Source organism: Canis lupus, chromosome 5 (genome assembly GCF_048164855.1).
Source record: "Canis lupus baileyi chromosome 5, mCanLup2.hap1, whole genome shotgun sequence".
Lineage (NCBI taxonomy): Eukaryota > Metazoa > Chordata > Mammalia > Carnivora > Canidae > Canis > Canis lupus.
Genome location: NC_132842.1, coordinates 77442671 through 77459929, shown reverse-complemented (window position 1 = coordinate 77459929; position 17259 = coordinate 77442671). Strand labels below are relative to the sequence as shown.

General features: G+C 60.4%; 1 long non-coding RNA gene across 3 annotated transcripts; it reads left to right on the top strand.

Annotated features, from left to right (window-relative positions):
* The first annotated feature begins 9021 nt into the window (after positions 1 to 9021).
* Positions 9022 to 14768, top strand: LOC140634238 (uncharacterized). 3 transcript variants are annotated; one of them, XR_012031751.1, is made up of 6 exons: positions 9022 to 9380; positions 9892 to 10202; positions 10893 to 11047; positions 11663 to 11732; positions 12853 to 12957; positions 14573 to 14768. It is a non-coding gene; the product is annotated as an uncharacterized lncRNA (long non-coding RNA). The 3 variants fall into 3 exon arrangements; XR_012031749.1 differs by having other exon boundaries at positions 9022 to 9642; XR_012031750.1 differs by having other exon boundaries at positions 9023 to 9642; positions 12872 to 12957.
* The last annotated feature ends 2491 nt before the right edge of the window (positions 14769 to 17259 follow it).

Below are 17259 nucleotides of genomic sequence, written 5' to 3'. Positions count from 1 at the left end.
GTCAGATGCTGAAAGTAGAGCCAGTAGAATCTCTCTGATGGACTGGATGTGGGATCCGAGGGGAAGGGAGAAGAGCCAAGGGTGACGCCCAAGAATTTTGGTTGAAAGTTGCCATGTGCTGTGATGGGGAAAGCCACAGAAGGTGAGTCCTAGAAGGAAGACAAGGAGTTGACTTTGGGGCTTGCTAGGTTTGAGATGTCTGTTGAACGCCCAAGTAGAGGGGTAGGGTGGGCAGTTGAAGTGAGAGTCTGCAGTCAGGGGTGTTAGAGATCACTCTCTCCAGCATTCCTATTTTCTTTTCTGAGGCCCACCTGGCATCACCAAAGCTTTCTAGAGACCTGAGCTGCAGCTTGGACTCCGCCTCCTCAGTGTGGGGAAGGATCGGGCATGAGTCTGCTCTTCCTTTGTCCATCCATGCATCCATCTATCCATCCATCCATCATCCATGTGTTCATTCACCACACCCTGCACATCTAACCCCCATCAAACACAATGTCGGGCAACGGGGATACAGGAACAAGTAAGACATGGCCTCCCCTCAAAAGACTCATAGTCTGGTTACAAATTCTCTAACCCCCAGGCCTCCACATGCCTTCTTTGGCTTCAATCTCTCCATCGGTGAAATTAGTCTGGACCAGACAATCTTTAAGAGCCTCACCAGCTGAGCCCTCCCATCACCCCAGTGAGGCCAGCTTGCCCTTACCCTCCTCTGAGCTGGGCCCCCACAGCTTGGGCAGACCTTCCTGCTCCCAGAACACCATGTGAACAGCAAATGTGCCCTGACGTCAATGTTGCCCTCTTCATGTTCCACCAAGAAGTGATTAGCTGTGGTGAAGCAAGAAAGCACCCAGCAAGGGCGGCTTGCAGTCCACAGGACTCACAAGTGCCTTGGGTTAGGGCTTGCATTCTCGAGGGGGATGATGCTCGGCTGTCGGAGGGTGAAAAGAACCATACTCTTCACGTGTACGGCGCAGACACACGTACGGTACGTACACAGATACACGGTATGTCTGTGGTACTAGAATTTCACGGGGGTGGAGACGAGGGGAGAAAATGTCTTACAAGACTCCGTGGGGAGCAATACTGAAATAAAACGATAAGAGGCACTAGGTTAGGGGAAGGAGGGGAGGGTCAGGGCTTAGAGCACACACTCATTTGACCACAATAATAGAGGGCTCAGTTCTGGTACTGGGGACAGAGGGGACCAGCTAAGGGACACTGCCCTGAAGCCCACAGTCTAGCAAGGGGCAGACAGGGAAATAGGCAATCATTATACTCAACGACAAGAGCTGTGCCAGGGGCAGGGGGGTGGAGGAGGGGCCGTAGCATCAGGAAGGTTCCAGAGATTAGGCCAGGCAGGATGTCAGCCGGTTGCTAGACAGTGCTGGGGAAGGCCAGTGCATCGGATCCCAGCTCCCTGTCTAGGGGCAGAGAATGCAGATGCGTATGTAGAACGACTCCTTTGGGTAAGTGGGATGCAGACTGGGTTTAGGGGAGACAATATCCTCCTGGCGCATCCTCAGCTCAGAATAACATTGAGCTACTGGAAGTTACTTGGAATACCCGCATTAGAGCTTCACCCTTCAACTTGAGATACTGATGTTTAATGACATCTAATAGAGTGGGAAGAGTTCTAGACCAGGTGCCAAAACAGGACCTGAGTCCTGGTCCCAGCTGTGCCCCTGGTGTGCCAAGTGTGCTTGGACAGACCGCCTCCCTTCAGTGTCAGCTTCCCTGTCCCTCAAATGGGACAGAAGCACCATCCCTTCCCCTGCCTACTTCACAGGGGTGCTAGACAGAGGGAGGCTCACGGAAGCCCTCGTCATGGCTGCTAGATAGGGGAGCTCACACACACCCAAACGAGAAGATTCCTCCCCATTTTACAGGTCAGGGACTGAGGCAGGAAATTAGTCATTTGCCCAAGACCACAAAGGGAGTAAGTGGGGGAGCCGGGGTGTGAACCCACCGGCTGAAAGCAGGCACGGATCGGGTGAGAAGACGCAGGGGTGGGTTTAGGGAGGCAGATGCACGGGCCCAACCAGGTCCTCTGTGCTCTGCTTCCCCGAGGGTGGCCCGGGCTGTCCATCCCAGAGCCACGGTCTCTCGTTGTCCTGGGGCCGTTTCCAAGTACGGGGGCTGCCGGGCTGCAGAGGAGATGGGAGGGAGGCAGCCGGAGGCCCTGGGGACCCCAAGCCAGTAAAGGAAAGGCCTAAGGGGCCCTAAAGCTGTCTTCACCGACCTTACAACTGTCAGAGGGATCTGACTTGGTGGTCCCCCGGCTCCAGCCGCCACAGCGCCCAAGATGAAGTCCTGGCAGCTTAGCCCAGCAGGGCCCCCCGAGATCTGACCCCTGCCGGCCTCCCCTCTCTGCCAGCCTCCCAGCCTCCTCATCGCTCACCACGCCCTCATACTTCGCTGCCCGGGTTACCAACGTGCCAGTAGCCCCTGCGCCAGCTCTGCGCCAGCCCCATGGCCGGGCGGAGGTCGAAGCAGCACCCGGCCCCCCCGGCCCCCCGGGCCCAGGCCGGAACCCCCAGCCGCTGGCCTCTGGGCTGCGGCTGCACCTTCTCCCTTCCCCGGTCCTGGGATTTGCCGCTGTCGCCGCAGAGGCCTGGCCAGAGGGGCCTCAGTGGCTGGACTGTCCCCCGAGGGGCCCCACCGGGAGCCAGCGCAGCCTCGTTGGTGCGCCTGTCCCCAGAGTACAGGTGAGGAAACGGGGTCTTGGGGAAGTAAAGGGACTTGGCCGAGGTGGCACAGCTGCGGGCGGGCGGAGCTGGCCTGAGCCCCGGAGGTGCCGTGTCAGGGCCTCCGCTGTGCGGGCAGAGCCTGCCGGGGGGCAGTGGAGGGGCCGGGGCCCGGGGGCTGTGAGGTCGGCGGCCCTTGGAGCCTCTCCAACCGCAGGATCCGCGGCGGCGTCAGCACCAAGCGCGGCTCGGGTGCCTCCTCCGCCCAGGGCCCTGCCTCCCGCCACCCGGGGCCGCCTTCCGCCCCCCTTCCGTTTCCCGAGCGCACTCAGCACGACCTCAGCTTCCACAAGGGACCCCCTGGGGGCCGGCACCCAGGCCCTGATCGCTGGGCCAAGGCGCCCCGCCGGCCTGTATCTGCCCATCCTCGGCGCTGGGCAGCTCAGCCTGCAGCCTCACCAGGCCTCGAGGTAGGAGTGGGGCGCGCTTCGCAGATGAAGAATGGGGACCCCAGGGAGGTTAAGTGACTGACTCAGGGTAAGTGGCAGAGCCACGGCCGGGTCCGCGTGGCCCCCAAGCCTGCCCTCGTAGACGCTAGGCCACAAAGGAGGAGGCTGGCGCCCAGAGAGGCTCAGGGACCGGCCCGGGTTACCCAGCCAGCTCTGCTCTCCACACAGCCCCCTGCGGGTCCCCTGGGGGTCCTCGTCCAGCAACAGCAGGTCGTGTTTTCAGGGCTCTCCTTTGCCCTTTTTTAACCACCTAAGCACCGCAGCCTTGAGAAGCGCCCACAGTTCCAGCCTCGCCTCCCCCCTTTGTCGATGAGCTCGCTCCTCGGGTGGTGGCAGGGGTGCCACTGGTTCTCCGGCCTCCGTCGTGGGACGACCCTAGGTGGGGACCGGCGCCAGCCCCACTGGGAGCCCTTCCCAGCTCCTCACCCTCCCTGCAGCTGTCGGGAGCTCGGCCTTCTCCCTCCCTGCGGCCCAGCTGGTGGCCCGCTCAGGCCAGAGGAGCCCACGCTGGTCTCCCCAGCGCTGCACCCGATGGCTACGTATGAATCTTCCAGGTGCCCCTGGAGCAAGTCCCTTTGCTTCTGGGAGGGGCTTTCGGGGGTCGCTTCAGTCTCCCCTCCGTCACTCCCGAGCAAAGTGGGATGTTTGGAGTCTCAGCTGTCTAGATGTCCTAGAACAGCGCAGACCCATAGAAAGATAACTTGAGCCACATGGAATTTTAAATTTTCTTTTTTTTTTTGAATTTTAAATTTTCTATTAGCCGCATTGAAAGAGTAAAGAGGAACAAGTGAGATTAATGTGATATATTTTATTTAACCAATGCATCCAAATTATTTTCATTTTAACACGTAATTAACATTAAAAAGCTCATGAGCTTTTTTTGCATTTTTTCCATACAGAGTCATTTCATTTCAGGCTCCCCTACATTTCAAGCGCTCGATAGCCAGGCGTGATCAGGGGCTGCTAGCACAGCGGTACTGGTGGTGCTGCGCTGGAACTCTCATCTTGCCCTGCCCGCCAGCCTCCACTCCCACACACCCACGAGGGCTGTGGTCCCGTCGGGGGCTGTGGGCTGCCTCTCCCTCCCAGTCCCTCCCCACCCAGCAGAGGGCCCTTCTGGACCACAGTCACAGGGGCTCTGAGGCGGGAGACCTGCGTGGCCTTGGAGGTAGGAGCTGCCCGTAAGGCTAGCCTCCCTGCCTCCTGGCCTCCTCACCTTCCTGCTCAGCTTGGAAGGAGAAGACAGGGGAGATGGGCACTGCCTTCCTCCTCCCCCAGGAAGAGCGACTTCGTGGGGGGGACCGACCTCAGAACCCAGGGTCCGTATGTTTGGATGCGTGTCCCTTCAGCTGAGGTTCACCGGAGCCAGGGCTGGACTGAACCTTGTGTGTGAATGACCTCCCCTCACCCTCCCGAGGCCCCCCTGGGATGTGAGCTATTCTCTCCGAGCTTCTGCAGAGGAGGAAGCTGCATGTAGCCCAGAGAGATGGAGTGACCTTTCCTTTGCTCCCAGGGCCCTCTTTCCTCCTGTGTCTCCCTTTCCTCTCTCCTTCCCAGTGCTGGGGGGTGGGGGTGCAACTGTGGGTGCATGTGTGTGTGTGCACACGTGTGGGGCAGGCTCTGTGGAAATGAGCCGCATCCTGCACACTGCCCTGGGATTGGGCCCCAAAGGTTGCAGAGCCCAGGCTGGGGTGGAAGGCGGTGCTGAGCAGCCTGGGTGGGGGAGCCCCAGGGCTGCGCCCCTCACCCCTAGAACAGCACCAGCTAAGGTGGGAGGGGCAGCGGCGGGAAGGGAGGGGCTGGGTGACCTGACGCTCCTCTCCTGCCACCTGATGCTCCCACCCTGTCTGTCTAGTTCCCCCGGGACCCTAGCCCTGCCCGCAGGCCTGGTACTGAGCTCACTTAGCAAATGCAGCATCTTTCCCGGGGTCTCCTCACCCCCCTCCCATCCTCCCTTCCCTCTCCCGCCTCCCCTCTGCTGTCTTCTGTGTCCCCATGTCCACCCCTGTGCTCGGGCTTCACTGTCCGTGGGGTCTCTCTGGCTCCCTCCCTCCGTCTGGATTGTGGCCGTGGGTCTGTCTCTCCCTCTACCCTTCCTCTCGCCTTTTCCCCTCTGGGTTTTATCTCCCTGCCTCCTGCCTCCGTGGTTCTCGTGGTTCTGGGAGGTTCTTGGAGGTTCTCCTCCCTGCACGGCCCCCCCAACCTCACCCCTGTTCAGACGCCCCTCCCTCCCCTCCAGCCTCCTGCTTCTCTCGGATCCCTGATCCCCGTGTCTGCTCTCCGTGTCCCCTCCCTCGCCCGCCCTCTCGCTGTCACTCGCGTGTGCCTCTCCCCCTGAGCTTCGGTGGGGCCCCAGCTCCTCTCAGCCCCGTCTCTCCTCCTTGGAAGGCAGGCGGCTGCGGCAGCCAGCAGAGGCCCCTCTGGATGACAGCCGAGCCGAGCATCCCTCGGAGCTGTCACCGAGGAAATCACACACCAGCGCCTGAAATTCAAATTAGAGTTTTGCTGAAGCTGCTAAAACTCATCAAATACTATCTTTGAAGTCCCCTAGCAAGCTGGTCATTGCTCTTTAAAGAGTCCCTGTTGGAAATGAGATGGTGGCCAGGGGGTTTGGACAGAGCCACCATGCCAGGGTCTGGGCTGGGCTCCCCACACGCGGCCTCTGGTGGTCACCCTCTGGGGGCTCCCTCGGAGCATGCTCACTGGCTCAGCCTGCAGCCTCACCAGGCCAAGAGCCTCTGCCCACAGGCCCCCCACCCCTCCCGGGACACCACCGAACCGAGGGCTTCTGGAAACCAGGGGCTGAGGGTCAGGAAGGAGCCCTGGGCAGAGAGCCCCAGGCCCTGGGGAGAGGGCTGAGTGTGGGCTCTCCAGACACTGCTTTGGGGTCCTTGGCTCTCGGCTGCTCCCTGGCTGGTGACCCGCGGCCAGTGAGCACGCTCTAGGCCTCCTCGAGTTTGACGCTGAGTGTGATGAGGACAAAGGGAGCTCTTACGTGAGTGGCACCTGGATGCCGTCGCCACTCCGCGAAGGATCGCCGTTACTGTGACGATGCCAGCAGCCCGAAGGGGCATTGGCGACGGTCGCGACGGCACCGCAATGCATCAGGCATTGTTCCAAGCTGTGTCTATGAAAGCTCATTTCAACCTCAAAACCGCCCGTGGGGAAGCTACTAGGATCCCCATTTTACAGATGAGGAAAGGGGGACCAAGAGGTTAAGTAGCTCCCTCGTGCCCCCTGCCTACTGACTGCCCACCCCTGTCCCCCCGCCCATCCTCCCCTCCTGGGACTCTTCCAATGTGTCCACCCTCAGGGGCTCCACGTCTGTCTCGAGCCAACTGCCTGCACGTGAACTTCCCCTGGCGACCCTCTGCCTGTCCTCCGGTCCTGCCGTCCGGATCATAGGCCCATCACTGTTCCCTCCACCAGCCTGGAGTCTTGGACCTTCCAGCAGGCGCGCCCCCTTCCCCGCTGTGACCTGTCCCCACCACCCCCACCTGCCACCAGCCTGACTTTTCGACCGAAGATAATCCCTCGCAGTTTGGTCTTATTACAAGCCACCACCAGGTAAGGACGGGCAGTTTTCTGCTCAGGAACTTGAAAATGAAAAGTCCTTGGCACCCCGCTTCGTGTATCTGAGACAGGCAACCCCTGGGAAGGTGGAAAGTCCCTGAGTCATTTGGAAGATGGGGCCCTGAGGCCCTCGTGAGTGAGAGAGAGGGTCCCTCCCCACCCCAGGGAGGAAACAGCACCCGGAGGGAGCAGCCGACTCTTGTGCACCGGCCTATGCCTGACACTGAAGAACCATCCCCAGCCGAGCCCGCCTGCAGCCCTGAGCTCTCCACACAGGCAGCCACGGAAAGCATCTTGGCCCCAGAACACGCCGCAGGTGGCAGGCCCTCGGGTGCCTGCAGAGCCGGGTGGGCACCACGGTCACGAGGTAGGAACCAGTGGGAGCCACAGGACTGCACACCGGAATCTGCAACCCTGAGCTGCTCTTGGGTCGTTCATTCGTTCGGCAAGTCCATGTGGATGCCCACGTGTGCCGGGCCAGCCTTGGGGGGCCCCCTGACACCCCCAGGTGCTTGGAGAGGGCAGATGTGGCCCAGCAAGGACAGGTCACTGTGATAAGTTCTGTGATGGCAGATGTTCAGAAGGTTGGGCAGCATGAAGACACACCTCAGCCAGATGTGGGGAACCAGAGGAGGCCTTCTGGAGACCTGGGGACCGGAGGTGTGAGTAAACCGGGCAAAGGGACAGGGCAAGGGAAGAGGAGTGTACCAGCCAACGGAGCACAGTAGCCGGGGCGGGGAGCAGGGCCCTGCAGGTTCAGAGTAATTGTTGCTCTGAGTGGGGAAGTGGGGGTGGTGAGACCCTCACCTGGAGAGGAAAGCAAGAGCCAGGACACAGAACTCTCTTGGTGGGGAGCTGACCCAGGAGAGACTCCCCAAGGCTTCCTGAAAATTCACTCTTACAGGATTCGGCGGCTACATCTAGACTAACCAACCCTCCCTGAGTCTATTCCACGTGCCTTTGCTAAGTGCCGCGTGAAGGTGAAGGAAAATGCTGGTCTGCGGAGGAAGCTCCCCTCGTGGGGCCTCCTCAGCCCCTGGTGCCCTGCAGGGTGGGGGCGCCCCCAGGCCAGGCCAGGCTGCGGGAACCCCGGGCTCCGATGCTCCGACAGTCAGGGCAGGACAGGGACTTTCCCTAATGCCAAACAGGGGGAGGCCTTGGTCATACAGGGGGCCAAGGTCCCGCAGGAGCGTGTGGCAAGGCCAGAACTCAGCGCCCAGACTCCCCAGCCCAGGCTTTCGAGTCACCCGCGTGGGCCTCAGACAAAGCGCCAGGTTCTCAGGAATCCTCCGGATGGGTGATGCGACCGTCTCCCGTCCGAGCCCAGGTCCTGCGCTGCGCTGTGGGGCGGGAGGACGCGTGGATATTGCCCATCACAGCCTCGGGGGAGGGTGCAGGGGACCGGGGAGCCTATGCACACACGGGGTGAAAGGGGAGGCGGCCATGAGGGCCCCAGGCTCCCCATCTTAGGCCAAGGGGACTTCCGGTCCTGTCCCACCCTTCTGTGGTGCTCACCGAGCCTGTGTGTGCACGCACGCGTGTGTACACTCCCGAGTGCACGCGTGGACACAGCCTGCACGTGTGCTGAGCAGGAGCTGCTGACAAGTGCCCCAGGTGTATTCCAGGGGCCGTTAAAGCTCCGTGTTTAATGGCTGGAGCCACAGTGGTCACGGCTGTCATCGGGGATTTCACGGGCTCGTTTACATCTTTAGCTTCTTCCTTCTGAGACAACTTCATCATCCCCAGCCGCCCCCCCCACCCCGCAGCCCCTGGCAGCGGTGGGGAGAGGAGGTGGGGCCAGAGCGCCAAGCTCCACGTGGGGTTCACAGCTCTGGTGGAAGGACCGGCTGATGAGCAAGCCCAAGCCCAGACGGGCCGGGGACAGGGCTTCAGGCAGGGTCCAGGGTCCGAGATGCTTCTCCTCCCCCTCCAGCCGCCCCTGGGGGCCAGGGGGCCAGCGAGTGGAGCGGGGTGGGGCCGAGAGCCTAGTCTGAAGCTTGGGGATGGGATTGCACACAGGAGGCAAGATCTGGGAGCCCGGAGGTCACTCCTGAGCGGGGTCAGGAACTCCAGGATCTGCTGGGAGGCTGCAGAAAGGGGCCGGGGGAGCTCAGAGGGGAGAGGCTGTGGACTCCCAGCTACACCGGGAGCCTCTGTCCCCCCTGCACGTGCCCACCCCGTCCAACCCCTACCTTCCATGGAAAGCTGCTCAGAGGCCCAGGGCACTCCCGGGGCGGGGAGGGGGGGTGCTGCTGGTCCCTGCCAAAGACTGGCTGAACAGGGCTGACCTCCAGCCAGAACCAGGGAACAGCCAGCCCCAGATGCTGAGATACCAGGGGTGGCATATGGCACTGAGTGTGGACAGTCGGGATCCTGGACTTCTTGGCTCACATCAGCCACTTACCTGCTAGTGCCTTTGAGCAATCGCTCCCCCCCCCTTTATAAAGTGGGCACACATGAGGCACCCCAGCTTGCTGGGTGGGATAGCCACACAGGCCTCTCCCACGCTCTGGTCGGAGCCAGGATGGAGCGAAGCGATGTGGGCACTTAGCACACACCCCACAGGCGTGAGTGTACCACAGCCAGCTGTCAGGACGAGGAGGATGACGAAGGGGTAAGTCCAGGGACCCGGGGGGCCCTAACCCAGACTGCAGGGCTTCTGTTCAAGGAGGAGGTGAGTCCAAGCTGCGGGAGGAGTAGAGGTTAGGCCCCCTGGGGAGGCAGGAGGGCGCAGCAGGGTGCCAGGAGGAAGGAGGAGCAGGTGCAGGGGCCTGGAGCCGTGGAGAGGAGTCTGAGATGGAGCCTCTGGGAGGAGCAGAAGCCAGACTGCGAAGGGCTCCCCTGCAGGCCAAGGAGCTCGGCCTTCTCCTGGGGCTGTGAGCAGGGCCCCGGGGCAGTGGATGGGAGCGGGTTTGGAGGGGGGGCACCTGGAGGCAGGGAGGCCATGGCCAGGAGAAGGGGGGACAGAAGCAGGGGACGGTCCCAAGCTGGGTGATTCCGGGGGGGGGGGCTCTCAGGAGGAGGCATCAGAGAGTCGGAGGCCCTGCCCAGAGGCCAGAGCTGGATGGCCGCCTCCAGCCAGGGGGGGCCAGGCTGTCCCCACCTCATCAGCACTCCCTCCACAGCCCGGGCCTGTCACCAGGAGCCCCGGGAAGCATCCCCTTGGAGAGGCGCCTGATGGACCTGTCACCACAGTGCCATCCCGCCCGGCCGGCCCCTCACACTCGCGGGGTAATCTGCTTTCACCGGGAACATTGTCCTTCAGCCTCCCCAGCTCGGCTCAGAGCAGGGAGGGCGGGGCGCGCAGGGCTGAGAAGCTGCTTTCTTCACCGAACAAATGACCTTGGGCCAGGAGCCGGAACAGCCTGGCGAGAATTCAAACAGCCTGGGCCCGGCAGCCCTGGGCTCGCAGCCCCTCTTCCACAGGCATCCCAGAGTAAGTCTGCTTGGGGACAATTCCAAATCAAACTAGACCCTTGGGAGCTCCTTGTAGGTGACCCCAAACCACCGAAGGTCTCTAGCTTCCAAGTCACACTCTATCTCCTTCCCAAGAAACCTGCCCCCCTCCCCCCGGGGGGTTGTCTGGCGGAGGGGGACAAAGCCAGAGTTGAGGGTCCCACGCTCTTGGGCGCACATCGCAGTCTGGCTGCTTCCTGGCCGGGTGACCTTGGACAGCTTGCTCTCCTCTGCACCTTCTGGAAGCCCTAATGTAAGAGGCGTGATACCCCTGAAGCCTTGGAGTGGGGTTACTGGAGAGGGGAACTGCAAAGCCTCAGCCCACCATGGGCACCCCACAAACGATGACCCCTTCCAGCTGACTATTTCCTCCCGCCTTGCTGGGGAGCGGGACAGGGACTCCCCCACCCCGCCTCACCCCTAGGCTGACGTGTGAACAAACCTAGCCCTGCCCTTTCTCCTTGTCCCAGCTGCTCCGAGGGGAGAGGGTCTCGTGTGGAGCACTGGGCGAGGAGCCGGGATATTGGGTTCTGGTCCCATGTTTGTTGCTGGCTGTGTGACCTTGGGCAAGTCAGCTGCCCTCTCTGGACCTGTGGCTCCCCTCTCCTCCTCCCCACGTGCACACCATCACCATGCTGTTTAGCTTTCGTTCCTCTCGACCCTTCCTTAGCATCTTGGGGTTCCTACACATGGCCAGGCCAGGAAATGACCATGGGGCTGGAGGCTCCTGGAGAGCAGTCGACGTGCCGTCCGCACCCAGTGCCCCCCTCCAAGCCCCCACACTGTCCAGCCTCAGAAAACATGGATGGAAGGACTGGGATGCAGGTGGGACTGGGGTCCTTTGCTCCTAGGACAGAGGAGCCCGTGGGCCCGGAAGGCGGGGGCAGGTGGTGGGCCCACACGGGGCCCTGGGGTGGCTGGGTTCGCAGCACCAGCTCGGCCACTGGGCTGCTCGGTGACCGAGATGGCCTCACGGAGGGCCAGGGTTTCCCCCGGGGGCTGCGGTGACCAGTGATGGTGATAGTGGTGGCGGCTGGAAAGGCGGCCGCGGCCTCTGCGTGGTCGTGACCCCGGCGCTGGCTCCTGTCATCAGACCTTCCCAGGCAGCCTGGAGCCGCTGCCCCTCCCAGCGCACCCTCCGCCTCAGCAGCTTTAATGAAAATCAGGCAGAGATCTTTAGAGCTGCTTAGCATTTCAATACTTTCAATAATGGGGATCACCAAGTCAGCCTCCTAAAACTATTCCCCTGCTAGGGAGAGGTGCCATCCCCGCCCACCCGCCCGCAGCCCCCACACTCCCACCCACGCAGCCCCCGGCCTCCCCACCCACAAGGCACTGTCACCCAGGCTCTCTCCCTCTCACACTGTGTCCTCCCTCCCTCTCTCCTCTCTCTCTCTCTCTCTCTCTCTCTCTCTCTCCCGCAAATACCCGCAAACACAGAGAGCTGTTCCCATCTGTCAGAATGCTGATGTGGGCTCGTCTCCTCCCGACAAGGCAGAATGATGATAAGGTTATTTTTTAATATCAGGGATATTAATACTTCTCTTTCTGATAATGAGCCATGGCCTGCTCCCTCCTGCTCCCTGGGGGAGGTCCTTGGGTTGGGCTGGGGGAGGCAGGGGGTGCGTGGGGGCAAGGCTGAGATGCAGGAGGGCCTACTGCGCGCCACGAACCCTTTCAATCTTCACAATATGAGGGCAGGTGGCGGTGTCCCCGTTGGACAGGTCTGGGCCTGAGGCTCGGAGAGGGGAAGCCAGTTCCCGAAGCCACAGGGCAAGCGGCAAGGGTCAGGCTGGCGGGGCGGGGGGGGGGTCCCAGCCAGGTGTGACTCCAGAGTCCGAGCCCTTTGCTGCCTCCCAACACATTTAGAGGCTTTTTCCCACCTGCTGCCAGGAGCCCCAATATCCTGGGACCCCATAGGGAGGGGCCCTGCTCCAGCCCATGGTCAGGCTGAGAGCTCAGGCCCAGTGTGGCCCTGGCCCCAGGCCTGGCCCGACGATCCAGCCTTCCAGCAGGGTGTGAGGCCCTCCGACCCCATACTTAGCAGAACCTCCCTGCCCCGTCCCCTGTGGGTGCCCGGCGGTGGTCTCTCCTGGGGGCCATGAGCTCCTCTACCTTCCCCCAGAAGCCTGAGGAGCTTAGGGAGGGTCAGCACACCCACCGGGTACCCCACAGATCAGTAGCCAAGTGGCATCTGCTCTCTCCCTCCCTGCGCGACCAGCCCCACGTTCTGCACTTTCCCTTCTGAGCACCCACCCCTCTCCCCCCTTCCAATGCCTCACGACTAAGCAAGTGGGCTCTGGAAGCACAGATCTGAGTTCAAATCCCCAGCCTGCCACTCAGTGGCTGTGGCTTCTTGGGCAAATATGTCACCTCCCCCACCCCCCATTATTCTCGTTTTAAAGTATAGATAATAATAGAATTTACATCAAAGGGCTGTCGTTAAGATTAACAGGCGTAGTGAATACTGTGCCTTTGGAGACCTTCCCCCAGGCTGAGCAGCGCCCCAGAGAGGTAGTGAGATTTGCCTAAAGTCACATGGGCTGTTAGTAGCCGAGAGAATCTAGCACCAGCTCCAGGCCTGGGCCAGGCCTCCAAAGGGAGCCAGGGACAAGGCAAAATCCTTACAGAGGGCGGCTCATGTGGCAGATGCTGAAGGCTTGGTGTCCAGCAAGAGCAGAGGCAGTCCCTGTTCTCACAGGACAGTGGCTCGAATCAAGGAACCACACGTGCAGGTAAGATTCCAAACTGAGCCAAGGGTGCTGATGGAGATGGGCAAGGGTCTGTGAGAGCACCGACCCGGGCATGGCTCCCTGAGGATGAACAGGGGGTACAGAAGTAGGAGAATGTTCCAGAAGAGGGACCGGAGGACAAAGTGTGTGTGAGAGGGTGCAGTACCTTCAAGAAAGCAGAAAGGGAATTGCTGGTGCCTGGACTGGACTGGGCCTTGCAGGTATGATAAGGACTTGGGTCTTTATCCAGAGAGAAGAGTGGAAGGCTCTAGAAGGCTCTATTCAGGGGAGGAGAAGGTGTGGGGCAACGGCTGACCATGATCTTTGGCAGTGAATGGCCTTCTGGCTGGGGTGTGGTGCAAGGCTGAAGGGACCCAGGGAGTGCACCCGGAGGCCAGTCACCCTGGTGAGAGGTGATGGGGGCTCAGACTGGGCTGGTGGCCATGGTGAGGAGCAGAACCCATCCCAGATGGGTTTAAGGTGGTAAAATCAAAGGATTTGGGATGTCCTGGATACTCGGCTGATGGAGGAGACAAAGTTTAGTGTCCTAACTTGCACAGCTGGGTAGACGGTAATGCTGGCCGACCCCAGGCACAGGGCAAAGAGCCGGGGTTGTGGGTCGGGGGGTGGGGGGTGGGGGACAGTGGAGGTGGTAAGAGTTGAGGAGGAATGGAGAGAGAAAGCAGTGAAGTCTACAGAATACACAATTCCTTCAAGAAGTTTCCTGGGAGTGGGGAGGAGAGAGGGGGACAGCATAGGCCAGGGGAGTGAGGAACAAAGGGAGGGTGTGGTTTGGTTTTCAGGGCAGAAAAGCCTCGTGCACCAGCCTGGTCCCCGGAGGCCTACCCCGGTGTGGTCCTCTTTCTACCCGGTTCCCGCCGCGGGTGCTCCAAACTGTGGAAGTGATTGATTATATGTAAACAGGAGGAAGCAATTAGTCTGTGCATGCCCAGCCATTAATAAGCCTCTTAGGTATTTATAACAACACCTCATTTACCCTCCAGCCTGAGAACAAATATCCTGAGAACAGCCAGAGGTACCGGAGGAGACCCCCGGGCAGCCCCGTCCCGACACTAAGCCACTAAGTGGGCTTCACTAACAGGGAGGTCCCCTGCTTAGAGCCCACGGAGTCTTACTCTGCATACAATTCTAATAGCTTGCGTGGTTTTTCGGTCCACATTAGAAGCAGGAGGCAGCTGGGGACTGTCGCAGGCAGGAGCCCAGCAGCAGCGGGGAGCCAGGGAAGACAGGGTCACCCTAGGAAAGCAGAGAAGCCCGGGGTCCCGTGGCCCCCAAGGCCAGCTGGTCCGCCACCGGTGCTCCTGCAGTCGCCTCTGTCCGACGCTGTCCCACCACCAGTGGCTTCAATGAACTCATCTTGAAGTCCTTTTCCACATCAATATTCAATGATTCTTTGTTCACCGTGATGATTCTGAGCCGCCGAGCAAGGGCTAAATTACATTCAGTATTTTCTGCTTCAAGAGGACTTTTTTTTTTTTTTCGGTGAAATATTTTAAATTGTAAATTTTATTTTAAGTTTTCCTACAGTTTCTGAAATATTCCCTTACGTGGAAAGGGATTTTGTAATTGCCTATTTAATTATCTGCTTCCCCGGTAGGCTGAGGCTCCGTGAGAACGAGGACCGCGTCCGTGTGGTCCACCACCTTCATCCCAGCACCTGGCCCGGCGCCCCGGGACGGGCTCGATACGGCCTTCTTGAATTAGTGAATTGATCAGTAAATTAATATTGCGTACCAGGCAACACTCACTCAACAAATATATTATTACGTTCAATTTGGCCTCTGTTCTTGCTACTTTTTTTAATACAGCTACCAGGAAAAAAAAAGTGAATTACGAATGTGGCGCACGCTCCATCTCCGTCTGACAGGTTTGTCTTAGGCATTCCTGCCCTGGCTCCAGAGGCAAAGTACAAAGTGTAAACACATTCCCCCTGCTGCCGTGCTGCTCCGGGTAAATCTTTCCTGTGTAAACCTGAGCTACTTCCTCACTCCTGTTGTGGGGGGGCGGGGGGCTGCCTCCCCTCCAGCCTGCGAGCACGTCCTGGGCACGGTCCTATCTCCAGTGGAGTGCCAGCGCCACGTTCCCTTCGTGCCCATTACAACTCGGGAAAACAGGTGAAATGGGCGAGTTACAGATGGGAATGCTGAGGCCCTAAGTGAGGCCGCATGCTAGGAATCTGGTTCTTCCCAAGACTTCAGGCGGCTCCATCCTCCAGCCAGGGGAGGAGGCCAGGTTTCTATGCAAGGATGAGGCATGTGCCCCCTCCAGTCCCCTCGCAGAATAAAGGCAGTGGAGGATGAGAAGGGGCTGTGGGTCGGGGTTGGGGGCGGTGGGGGGTGAGGGGTAGGGAGGGGGCTTCTTCACAGGAGTCTGTGTGAGACAGCCTGGTGCGACAAGACATCCAAGGCAGGGGTTAGGGTGGGAGTTAACCACTAATCGCTGCCCCCACTCGGAGCACTCACACCCGCCCACCTCCTGCTAGAGCATCTCCTCTACCTGTCTCTGGGCGGGGGGGGGGGGGGGGGGGGCGCCCTGTGCAGTTCTTCCCTTGGGGTGTAGGACAGCCTCACCCTCTAAAATACAGTAGTAGCGCCCCCCCATCCCAGATCTCTTGACAGGTCCCCAAGCATGTTTGCACCGGTGAACTCACGCGAGCCCCACAGCAACCCTCTGAGTTGGTCACATCCTCATTATCCTCACCTAGTCTGGGAAACTGAGGCTCAGAAAGGCGAAGTGAGAAGAAATAGTCCTGGGAGGGTATCTCTCACAGGAAATGGGGAACGTCATGGAGCTTGTGTCATGCTCCCTGGACCTCCCCTTCCCACTCCTGGACGACAATGATGACTACAGAAGTGTCTCGGGTTGGGGACGGGGCTGTGAAGTAGGGGCAGGAGTCAGGGGCCGCCCTGCATGGCCACGTCCAGTTCTGCCATTTCACCCCACCTCCCTGTTCTGTTGGAGCGGGGTCCCAAGGGGCCCGGGTGCTGGTGGGAGAGGGTGAGCATGGGCAGATTCACACCCCCCGAGAGCTGCGTTGAGCCCACCTGGCAGGCCTGCCTGGCACACCTGCACAGGGTTCCAGAAAGCAAGCCACCCTGCAGCCCAGAAACGGCCCTCGGCGATGGTGGCCTCAAGTCCTTGGCCAGCGGGGGGTGGACCCTTGGACGGCTGCTCGTCCATTCATTCAGTCATTCAACGATCAATCGTTCTCGTAGCACCCAGCCAGGACCCTCCGTAGGAGCCCAGTCGGGGAGGGGAGACCAGCATCCCAGATCCCGCCCAGCTTCCTGTTCCATTCATCCGTCCTCACGAATCTCGCTCTCCTTGCCTTTGAAATGAGGGAAAGCAGGGGTTGGGTGACAGAAGGGATGCGGAGTCTAGCCTGGGAGACTGGAAGATGCGGGTGGCGGTGACAGGGATGGGGGGGGCAGCTTTGTCCCCTGCCCCCAGCCGGGCCCCTCTGCAGCTGCCTGCCCGACCACTCGGGAGAGGAGGGGCGTCACTCTCTTCCCAAAGGCTCTGCTGAGACACCCATTTCTCTAGGAGAGGCTCTAACAGCTCCTTCCTTCCCATTAGTGAGGGAGCAAGCTGCTCCTTTGAAACAGAGAACAGCCCGAGGGATAGGGGTGGGAGGGAGGGACCCGGGGACAGGGTTCCCCTGGGCTGGGCCACCGTGGGGGTCTCGGAGGGTGAGGAGATGCTCGCATGCAAGCTGCTCCTACCCCCACGGAACTCTGGCAAGGCAGTTCTACTCTAATCCTGCTAAAGAGGATTTGGAATATGGGGCAGACCCCTGACAGAGAACCGCCCCTCGTGCTTACGGAGGAGATGGGCAAGGATCCCCCAGCGCCAGGGCCTGCGAAATGGGCAAAACCCAGGCTCGGCTGGCTCCACCTCGACCTGGAAGTGCAGAGCCCCAGCCACCACCACCACCCCCCGCCCCTGGCAAAGCCTCCCGCCCATCAACAAATATTTCTGGGCGCCCTGGCTGGGGTAGGAGATGCCCAGCAGTGCTGGTGACTGCATCCTGCCCTCGGGGTGCAGTTTTCTATCCTGCCTTGCTCGCTGCCCCAGTGCCCCAGAATCGAGCTGCCAGCCACAACTCTTCCGCCTCAGGAGCCCTGCAAGAAGGTCTAGAGTCCCGGGAGCAGCGGCTGCTCTACCCACAGGCTTGCCCACACTGCGCTGTTGTTAAAATGTCTGCATCAGCTGCCAACTTTAAATATTAGGAGATAGCACGTAAAATTCCAGCTATAAAACCTCTCTGGAAATCACAGGAAATCA